This window comes from Leucopleurus acutus, assembly GCF_964270905.1.
Source record: "Leucopleurus acutus genome assembly, chromosome: X".
Lineage (NCBI taxonomy): Eukaryota > Metazoa > Chordata > Mammalia > Artiodactyla > Delphinidae > Leucopleurus > Leucopleurus acutus.
In genome coordinates this window covers 112,634,143-112,645,780 of record NC_139148.1, presented here as the reverse complement: position 1 = coordinate 112,645,780, position 11,638 = coordinate 112,634,143, and the positions used below count along the sequence as shown (strand labels likewise).

General features: G+C 42.7%; 1 protein-coding gene across 1 annotated transcript in view; it reads right to left on the bottom strand.

The window, feature by feature from the left end:
* ARHGAP36 (Rho GTPase activating protein 36) overlaps positions 1-11,638 on the bottom strand; it is a gene marked incomplete at both ends in the record, with an annotated part of 153,081 nt that overhangs the window by 99,724 nt on the left and 41,719 nt on the right. The gene's annotated exons all lie outside the window — the stretch shown is intronic.

Below are 11,638 nucleotides of genomic sequence, written 5' to 3'. Positions count from 1 at the left end.
GATAGAGTGTTTCTCAGGATTCCTTGAACCCTGTGGAATTCCCTCATAACAGATGGAGAATGTGAGAAAGTGCTCGAAGGAGGTGGCAGTGGCTAGGGCTGAGGAAGATTTATTGCTGCCAGAGAAGGAGAAAGAAGGGGCTTTTCTTCCCTCCATCTACAAATGGCCTGAAACAAGTCCTTTGGAATCAGGCCCCTTCCCCTCAACTACCCAGCATCAAAAGAGGCCTGCCATCTGTAGCAGCCCCTCTGGCCCATGAGAAATAGGCTGCCCTCCAGGTTGCAGTACAGTGAAAGAAGCCTGGAAGGTGGATGTCATAACAGACCAAGGGGGGCTGTGGGAGCTGGTCTAGGGGGCATTACTAAGGACACGGGAGAGGATATATTTCCATACATTTGGCCCCAGGACCTTTTCCACTTGTCCATTGTTCCCATGAACATACTCAGAAAATATCCCAAGGACTCCTGATGTAAGAGACATAATATCTGAATCAAGCCTTCCCCCAAATGCCTCCTTATGTCACCCTAAACTGCCATTCTCATCCTCACCCCCTGACCCAGGCATTTGGCTTATAGAGAGGCTCAGGCTTCAGGCAGGATGCATGCCTGTGACCTTTATGAGCTCCTCCAATGTTGGACTCCTCTGATCATATGCTATGTTTAGGTTCAAACCCTGTTTTGCACACAGTTCTGCTTCCCCCTCATCAACCCCGGGGTGGTAGTGTGAAAAGAACCCTGAAATTGAAGCCAGAAGCCTTAATTTGGGGTTCCAACTCCCACAGCCCTCCTCTATTGCTATAGTGGTCCCCAGTGGTTTTAGGAAGCATCTCCCAGCTGAATAACCCTTTCAAAAGGTATATATAGGACTTGAGGATACGGGGAGGGGGAAGGGTAAGCTGGGACCAAGTGAGAGAGTGGCATGGACATATATACACTACCCAACATAAAATAGATAGCTAGTGGGAAGCAGCCGCATAGCACAGGGAGATCAGCTTGGTGCTTGGTGACCACCTAGAGGGGTGGGATAGGGATGGTGGGAGGAAGGGAGACACAAGAGGGAAGAGATATGGGGACATATGTATATGTAAACCTGATTCACTTTGCTATAAAGCACAAACTAACACACCATTGTAAAGCAATTATACTCCAATAAAGATTTTTTTTTAAAAAAAGGTATATATGTTGTGTGTGTGTGTGTGTGTGTGTGTGTGTGTGTGTGTGTGTGTGTGTCCCAATTATTGACTCATTTTCATTACAGGGTTAAACTATGAACTATGTACAAAAAGAAGACAGGCTGCAAACTCCTGATGCTTATAGCTGATACCCAATTATAACGCTGAAACAAAGTTCCAAATGAAGTGTAAACCAAAACTACAAAACCAATAAAAATCAAATGAGCAACAATGATTTTAACAAGGTGGATGATGTTGTTTTCCTAAAATTAAATTGCTGTTCAGATCGTGACTGCAGTCCTGACTGGGATACAGGTTCTTTTGAGTTCGTCGTGCTGTATTGCTGCGTGCCAGGCGATGACTCAGCTCCCGCATCACTTTTTTCCTATTAGATCTACTGCTAAACTGTCATTCCTACAGCCCTCAGGGACATCATTTGGCCTTCACTGGAACTAAGCCATCATTTATGTATTAAGTCTTCCTATGTTCTTTTCTCATTAGTCTTTGACAATGCAAGTAGGACAATATGAAGTTTATGAGATCTTTTATACAAAATGTGGCACAGACTGCTAGTTATTTACCCCACAAACCACCCCCTTCCTCCCATAATGTGCCCAACTAAAACGCTATATTCCCTGGCCTCCCTTGTAGGTAGGTGTGGCCATATCACAAAGCTCTGGCCAATGAGATATAAGTGGAAGTGTTATTTGGGATTTTTTGGAGATCTCCTAAAAGGTATGGGGGATGGCCTTTCTTTGCCCTTTCCTTCCTATTACTGCTTGAAATGAGCAAGTATTAGCTGGAGCTATAGCAAGCAAGTTGGATCATGAGGATGAAGGATGGCACAGAAGACAGCTGGGAATTACAGTCCCTAACAACTTCAGGAAGCTACCATACCCACATATCCGATCCCTGGACTTCTTTGACATGATAGAGAATTAACCTTCTATCTTGTTTAAACCACTATTTTAGACGGCTTTTTATGTTACATGCATCCTAATCTGATCCTAATATACCAAGGCAGATATAAATGAGGATCCAAAAATTTTATGGCTACCCTTAATTTTGTAAGGTAGCCATCCAGATGGATGGCTCAGAATAGGCTTATATCATTCATTTTAGATTTTCATTGTAATAAAAACACAACTTTAAAATTATCACAGAAAACACTTTAAACCCTAAGAATATTCCATACCCCAAGAGATTGCCAGAAGAAACTTTGGCTTAGTAGTTATGACCCAGAAAGGATCTAGGAACCTAATACTCAGGTGATGAGGTACAGACCTTTGAACTTCTATTGAGGATCACCTGACCTTGAGTTTGTGTCTCAGGCTAGCAAAGGGCTAAGTGGGAAACTTAGAAGAAAAGGGGACAAGTGTAGGGGAAGAAGGCAAACAGAAGTCCCATCCTACTGAAACCTACTCCCCAGCCTTCTGTCAGGCCCAGCTCCCTTTGTCTTTGCCCCACATAGCTTCACAGAAGACCGCTCCTGACGGAATGAGAAACCATAAGCCAAGAGGGTGACTGTCATTGCTTCCTAGAACGCCAGGGGCATCAAGCAGGTGACAGGAAGGTTGGAGCCAAAGTGCTAGCCAGGAAGGGTCAGCTTTCTATCCCTCCATGGGGCCCCAGCTGCTGGACTTAGCCATGGCCCTGGAAACTTGACTCCTGTGACTGAAATCCCCATGCTAATTTCAAATTTAGCCCTGGACCTTGGGCCACTTCATAAACTGCCTCCTCATTTGTTCCCCTCCTCACCACCGCCTCAGAGTTCAGGGCCAGAATTTGGTAGAAGAGGGGCGGCTATGAAATAAACCTCAGTTTAGCCTGCTTATCCTGTCTTCAAAAAATAAATCTTAATCAAGTCACTGGAGAGAATTCCTCCTGCCCTCACCACAACTCTTTCTTTCTCTGCTCCCTTTGACCCCCTTCCACTCCCACCACCCTTTCTGCCTTCCTGGAGTCCTTGCCCTTAGCCAGCCTGCCTTCCCTTCCCCTGCAGGCTTCGCTGAGCCCCACAGGGTGAAGTAGTGGAAAAAGCAGGTGTTTGGGCTACAGAATGAAAGTTAATCTCGGATCTGCCACTCACTAGCTGTGAGATCCAGGGCAAGTCGATTCAATCCTCTGAGTCTGTTTCCACTCCTGGGAAATGGGGCTAGTAATTCTCCTAATAAAGCTGCCATCATGATTTAACTGAGATAAAATGTGGAAATGGTCCCAACACCTAGTAGGGGCTTTCAATCAACATGCATGTGTGTGTACACATGCGTGCATAGCCCCCACTAGCCATAGCTATTCCCCAAACCTGACCCTATTCCTCTGCTGCCAGCCTCAGTGAATGGCACCTGCTGCCAGCCAGAAAGCAAGGAATCATTTCTGACTCATTCCTATACCTTGTCTTCCACCTTCAATCCATCACCAACCAAATCCTGTCAATTTTACCTCCCAGTCTAGGTCAGATACTGTCCCATAATGCCATGCACCTCTGGCACGGCTTTGAAAAGTTGCAGTTTTACATAAATGGCTGTGATCATTCATGCTCATCTCTTTTCTCATTACTGTATTCCCAGTGCCTGGCACAATGCCAGTTAGGTGCTTAATAGACATTGTTGAATAAATGAATGAGGTAGAGGTAAGCCATTTGAGATTCAGAAAAGTTAAGCAACTTGCCCAATCACACAGCAAGCAGCCAAGCCAGGATCTGAACTAAGATCTGTCCGATTCTGAAGTTGGTGCTCTTAACCATAGTGTTAGCAGTGGTGAGACCCCTATAGCAACAGGGTGGGACGTGGTACAGGTATGAGGTAGGGCAGGAGGGCTCTAAAGTAACCTTTTGTATATTTTTGCTTGGGGACTGGACTTGAACTCTTTCCCTTTCCTGGTTAGGGACTGCATCAGTGTAAGTCTGGATCAGGATTCTAATCTGGTCAAGATGGGGTCTTCACCCTTTTCTATGTCCATGCCACAGTGATGTGGGCATAGTGTGTGTGTGTGTGTGTGTGTGTGTGTGTGTGTGTGTGTGTGTGTAAGGATCAAGGAAAAGAGACAGGCCAAGACCTGGTAAAATGGAGCAAGATATGGATCAATACAGAGGCTCCCTGAAGCCTGAAGGCCTTAGGGATGGGGAGTTAGCACCACCTGGTGGACTCCAGGCTGATTTCAAGTAAAAAATGAGTGATAAGGAAAGTGTTGGAGAGTCTGGGCTGAAAATGCAGGAGCAGAGTCGGAGTAGAATTATATTCATTATTGTGACCTTATGGTACTAGATGCTAGTTTAATCCTCACACCAACCCAGATCAGGAACCAAAGACCAGAGTGGTTAAGTGACTTGCTTGAGATCACACAGCTAAGGGGTGACAGAGCTAGGACTTGGACCCAGGTCTGCCTCTCTGGAGCCCACCTTCTTTCTACTATGCCATACGTTGTATGATGAAACCATGAGGATGAGCATAGGAAGGAAATTTTAAGGAAGAACAGAAGTTAAATCTCAGGTCAGTTCTGCTCAAGAAAACACTAAGCCACAGGCCTCTGGGCTCTGATGCTCCCAGGCTCCCTCTCAAGCTGCTGATAAACAGCTGGCAATAATGTTAAGATGAGCTGTCATGTCCTGAGGGCCTACCACACTAGCCCAGTACCCTATCCCTATGCCATCCCCCTCACTCTGCTTCCTATTTGCAGCAAGTTCTTAATGACTTAGTGTCTCAAAATGTTAATGGCTACTCTCTTGGATCCTTTTCTGCCCTGGCATCTCTAGGCAAGAAAAATAAGAAAGTTTAGGAAATCCAAAAATCTTAGGAATTTGGATTAAATTAAGTTAAATTAAATTAAAAATATTGAGTGTCTATTCTAGTCTGGTCTTGTGGTCTTTAAGGTTACGAAATAGACATGTATCTGAAATATTTAGCTCCTGGCTCTACCACTTACCAACTGTGGGGTCTTAGGGAAGTCACTTCCTTTCTCTGATTCTTGGGTTCCTAATCTGTAAATGGAGATAGCCATTCCTTCAGGGGCATTGGGAAAATTAAGGGAGCATGTATACACAATAGTCTAGCATAGAACTGGCACATGCAATGCTATTATCAATGACCAGCCACATCCAGCGTAATATATCCTGTTCTAGCAGATCTTAATAGTTATCAATAAAATGTTAAAGGACTCCATTTCTTTTTCATTCATACATTTCACTATAAACACAATTAACAATCTTATTCTATCTTTTAAGATACAATCCCTAAGGAACCCAATGACTAAACTTCTGAGTAATCAAACTCCTGAGGGAGCAGTCAGTCTAACTGGGACAAAAGATGGGTTGGAAAGGTATAAGCACTTTCTGTCAAAGGTCTGTTCTTAGACTCAGAAGAGCATGCAGTTCTAATAAAGGCTTTCATACACATTAATTTTCAAATAGATGAAATACATTAAACATTACACATGATAGGGAAACTGTGATTCACTTTTAAAATAGAAAGAAAATAAATGGTCAGAAAGGCCTACAGTCTCATCCCTGAAATATGTCAGTATCAAGATTTATAAATTGACAGGCTTGGTTTTCTCATGATCACTGGATGCTTGGCACACATATTAGCTGAAGAGATCTGTGAAAACCTCATCTAGCTGAATATTAGAGACCACACTTGAGTGTTTTATCTTGCTAGAAGAAGATAGCAGATGGCACTCTGGAGGCTTCCAATGATCACAGCTGGGCCTATGGGCTTTGAGGATGACGTGGGCAGGGAACTCCTGGGTTGGATGAACCCACAGCAAGACATACGATTGAAACTGCAGTACCACAGCCACCAGAGACATTAGTAACAACTTCAGGGGGCACTATTTACAGATACCATGGAATGAATGACGACTCCTGGTGGAGTTGTGCAGTGTGGTGGTCCTATGCAGAACAAGAGAGGAAAGGGGAAGATATCCTAGGTAAACAGGTAGACAATACATTGTCTAGACTGTGTGGCTTGTCTGGGTTGGCCAGAGTCTAGCCTAACTATCCAGGCCAGTCCATGGCTCTGCTTGGTGGGTGGAGTTATCTGCTTGGTATGTCTGGAGTTATCAGTCCCTCCAGAGTGGTCAGTGTTTCTAGTTTATCAGTATGTCCAGAGTGTTCTTTCTGTCTGGCAATCTCAACCATTGGTCATACCTCTGGATATCTCCTGTACCTTTCCTAGGCCTGTATGATGTTTCTCCAGCTGGACATACAAACTGAGGGTATCATGGTTAAGCTTGGAGCAGGGAAAGACTTGGAGTGGTTCAACAATTCCTTCTGGGACTCAGGGTCCTTTGGCCCTAGCAGTGTCCCATTAGCCTGGCCCCTTAAAGGAACTGTCTCCACTGTGAGGCAGGGATATACATAAGCCAGCTTCAGAGGGAGACCCAACCCACTCCAGTGTGTACTCCAGGTGACTTGGGCAAAAGGGCTCCCTCTCCCTCAACCACAGCTTCTCCCCAAACCAGCCTTTCACCCCAATGCAGCCTTGCCTGCTCCACGACCTCTATGGACCCAAGACCTGCCTTCTGCAACCTTTCCACCTTTGTACAGAAAGGACAGGTTAGGGCAGCTCTATGATAGTCACAGCCATCCAGTCACAAGGGAGCAGAGTTCTAGAGTCAGATGCTGTGGATTTGAGGTGCTTCTTTGCCACTTACCCAGCTGTATGACCCTGGGCAAGTTGCTTAACTTCTCTAAGACTTTATTTCCTTGTCTATAAAATGGGGGTAATAATAGCATCTACTTTGTGGAGTTGTTGATAGGATTAAAAGAGATAATCCATGTAAACTACAGCATAACCTTGGGCAAGTTACTTAGCTTCTCTCTTCCTCAGTTTCCTCGTCTTTAAAATAGAATGAATAATAGTATCTATCTCATAAGGATGTTATGAAAATTAAGTGAGTTAAAATGTGTAAAGCACTTGAAGCAGGGATAGTTACAGAAGTGCTATATAGGTGTTTGTTAAATAAATCAATGTCAGATTGTTCTTCATTCACTCTGCAAATATCTATCAATTACCTGTTATATGCCAGACATTGTTCTTGTCCCTAGGGATGCAGAAATGAACAAGATTTCTTACTTTTGTGGAGCTCAGAGTCCAGTGAGGTAAGACAAACAATAAATAAGCTAACAATAAAATACACAAGGCAAATATAAAATAATTTCCAGGGAGAAATGAAGCAAGGTAATAGGAAAGAGAGTGATGGGGAGAAGGTGTGGGGCAGTGTTTCATAAGGTGGTCAGAGAAGGCCTTTATGAGAAGACACTTAAGCTAGGACCTGAGTATAAAAACAGAGAGCCAGATCTTGGGAGACAGGCGAAGGGAAGAGATAGTGCAAAGGTCCTGAGGTATGGTTGGAATAGAATAAAGGGAAGAAAAAGTAGGAGGAGATGAGGGCAAAGAGGGAGACAGAGGCATGATCATGTAGGACCCCGGGGCCAAGTAAAGGAGTTTAAGTTTTATTATAAACACAATGGGGACCAATTTCATAGTCCACTGCTCATTTTACATAGGGGAAACCAAGGCCCAGTGATGGGAAGCAATTGTCCAAGATCACACAAAGAATTAGCAGCAAACCTGGGATTAAGATCAATCTTCCCTCATTCCCCAGCATCATGCATTTGATTCCTGGTCACATCATATTCTGTACAAATTATATCATAGCATAACATTGCAGATTCATTGAATACAGTTTTCATGAATGAAACTGATGACCTGAGAATGGGTTTCAGGTCATTTATCCATCAAGTCCTACTGAGCACATAATAGTGCTCAGCCCCATGCCAGATCCTGATGATGGGTAAGCAGCACAGAGTTTCTGCACAGAGAGGCACTGAAAGCTGCCAGCCCAGCCCCTCTTTTTCAGGTCTCCTGGTAAAGGACAAGGAATTTTTGCATTGGTAGGTAGGATGTGGGAGTCTGGCAGGAGGAAACTGGAACTTGGTCTCGTACACAAGCAGGCAGATGAAATATCTATCCTCTGGACGTCAATTTGACATAGGGAATGAATTATATGTTCATTGCCTTCTCAAGGGAACTAAAGGAACAGCACTTATTTGTAAGGGAATGCCATCTCACATTGCAGAGTCCAGTATTAGCCAAAGAGAAAACACCAGCCTTGTGCTGGTTTGTTCAGACTCTACTTCTATAATGCTCCACTAATTCAATCAAGCCCACCTGGGACATCCTGTAATTCCCTTCCCAGAGCTTAAGTAATCTGGTATTTTAAAAAAATATTATGATACTTATTTATAACAAAAGGTAAATAAGTTTAGAATGCATAAGAAGGACAAACAATTTGGCTTACAAAATAGTGGTTTATGACATGTATTCTTCTGGGGTTAAATAATATATTTACTTTGTAAATCGTTAAGAGAAATTATAAGATTATAAAGAAGAGATTTAAAATTACCTGTAACCCCACAACCAATTTTTGTTTTTAAAGCGCCGTTTCTAGGTGTGAATTGTAGGGAATTCAGTTGATTGTCTTATATCTGTTTGTTTATTTATTTAATTTTTGGCTGTGTTGGGTCTTCATTGTTGCATGCAGGCTTTCTCTAGTTGCAGTGAGCAGGGACTACTCTTTGTTGCGGTGCAGGGGCTTCTCTTGTTGCGGAGCACGGGCTCTAGGCCCACGGGCTCAGTAGTTGTGGCACATGGGCCCAGCTGCTCCGCGGTATGTGGGATCTTCCTGGACCAGGGCTCAAACCTGTGTCCCCTGCATTGGCAGGCAGATTCTTAACCACTGCGTCACCAGGGAAGTCCCACACAACCAACTATTAACTTTATAGTTTTTCTACTGTCCTTTCCCATACATAGAAAAAAGTTAAACAATTAAGATTATATTATATATACAAATGTATATCTTGTTTTCACTCTAAAATTGTGACTATTTTACCAAATCTTTAGATATTCTCAAAAAAACACGATTTCACTAATTCCTGTATAGTATTCCAATAAAAATACATGCTGCAATTTATATAGTCCACCCCTACTGTAGCAGTCCCCAAAGTGTGAAGATACTGTACCACTTGCTTAAAAAAATAAAATAATATTTAACAAAAAGTGTTCCATCATCAAATAAGTTTTCAAACTCTGGTTCAAACAGAAATTTATAAGTTTCTTTTCAGCAAGACTAATCTCAGAGCCTTATTACATCAATATGTATTGGACTCTCCAAGGGAATGTGGTATGCAGCATTTCCTGTTTGTTCATTTATCTCTTTATATGTGGAGCATTTCCCTGGATCCATGCTCTATAGAACATAGTGAGATACCACCACAGTGTAGACGTTTAGGATGTTGCAGTGTTTTACAAATCATTTTGCCATAACCATACTTGTATAGACAGCTTTGTGAACTCATCTGGCTTTCTCTCTAGGAGAGGTTCATTGGACAGAAACTATTGGGGAAAAAAAACAGAGTTCTGATTCTGCCCTGTCTAGCTTTTTTGCTGGGTCTCGATGGACCCCACCTCACAAGGGACCCCAAGAAAAAGAGTCTTGGTATGAGTTTCTTTCTGAACATCTCAAGGTCTGCCTCTCTGTAGTAGAGGTCTGTCTGGTTTTCTTTTAATAATTTTTTAACATCTTTATTGGAGTATAATTGCCTACAATGGTGTGTTAGTTTCTGCTTTATAACAAAGTGAATCAAGTTATACATATACATATGTTCCCATATCTCTTCCCTCTTGCGTCTCCCTCCCTATCCCACCCCTCTAGGTGGTCACAAAGCACCGAGCTGATCTCCCTGTGCTATGCAGCTGCTTCCCACTAGCTATCTATTTTACGTTTGGTAGTGTATATATGTCCATGATTTTTTTTATTTTAGAATGATTTTAGGTTTTAGGTAAAAACCTGGAAGATAGTGCAGAAAGTTCCCATATACCCAACATCTACTTTCCCCTATAATTAGCATCTTATATTAGTATGGCACATTTGTTACAATTAGTGAACCAGTACTGATATATTACAATTAACTAAAGTCCATGCTTTGTTCATATTTCCTTAGTTTTTACCTAACGTCCTTTTTCTATGCCAGGATCCCATCCAGCATACCATATTACATTTATCAGATCTTCCTTGTTTTTGATGGCCTTGAAAGTTACATATTTTGTAGAATGGCTCTCATTTGGGATTTGTCTGATGTTTTTCCCATCATTAGACTGTGGTAATGTGTCAGAGGTCAAGTCAGAAGTCAAGTGCCATTCTTATCACATCATATCAAGAGTATACACAATATTAATATAACTTATCACTACTGATGTTAACCTTGATCAACGGGCTTCAGATACTGTTTGTCAAGTTTCTCCACTGTAAAATTACTCTTTTCTCCCTTCTCATACTGTACTCTTTGGAAGGAAGTCACTGCACAGAGCCCAGACTTAAGGAGTGGGAGCTATGCTCCACTTTGGAGGCCATTTTCAAATAGAAGATAGAGTTATTTATTTGTGCATTCATTCTTTGAATGATTTTTTGGGTCCATATATTGTTCAGCATGTCATGGATTAAATGTATTAAATCCAGTCCTTCTCCTCTAAGACCTTAATATCTATTTGGACACGTGGTCCAGGGATGATATCATATAGACAAAATGTAGCATTGACAACTGTGGAAGGTGTTTGCTTAGAATTCAGAATTCCCTCACGTTATAGAGAAAAGCAGGTATCAAAAAGGTATATGATAATAAGGGCATTCACTTCCCAGTAAAACAAGCATAACTGGTAAAGTTTTTAAAAAGTAACCATTTAAAATGTTCTCAAAATTGTCCTAAGGCAATATAACAAGTGAAGAAATATTTATTTAAGAAAATCTACTAAATCTTGGTAAGAACACTGAGAGTCTGTGGCACTTGAGCCATAACCCACTCCCTCCCTATCCCCTCTCCAGCTGAGCCTGACAGGGCTCCTTCTCCTTTCAGCTCCCAGTCAAGGGACTCAGTTTCTCACCAGGAGGAGCAGGACTCCAGCATTTATCATCCCCCCTCCCCAGCTGTGAGTTGCAGAGGCTAAATTCCTGGTAAGCATGGCCAAGAGGAATGGTGAAGGATCCTTTCCTTCACCCAATCCCCAGGCATAGGGCAGAGGCTCTACCCCAAGCATCACTGGATAAGAATACAGGGGCCCCAATTGCCCTTGACCCCACTTCCTCACAGGGCAGCGATCCCACACTGGGAGAGGCAAGCAAAGAAGAACAGAGACTACTGCCCCCACCAAGCAGCTTCATCATAAAGCATGGGTGTCATTCCAAGAAAAGTGGTCCATTGTCCCACACCAGCTCTGGAGCTGTGGCTCAGAGATTTTTGCCCAGTGGCAGGGGCAAAAATTATGAAGGAATGACTGATTCTTGGAAAACACATTTTAATACACTACCAGAGTCAGAGTCCTAGAAGAAGAAAGATATATAAGCAGTAATCAGGCCTCATTATCTCACAGCTCACTGAACCCCACCTCCATTGACACACACACAGAAGGT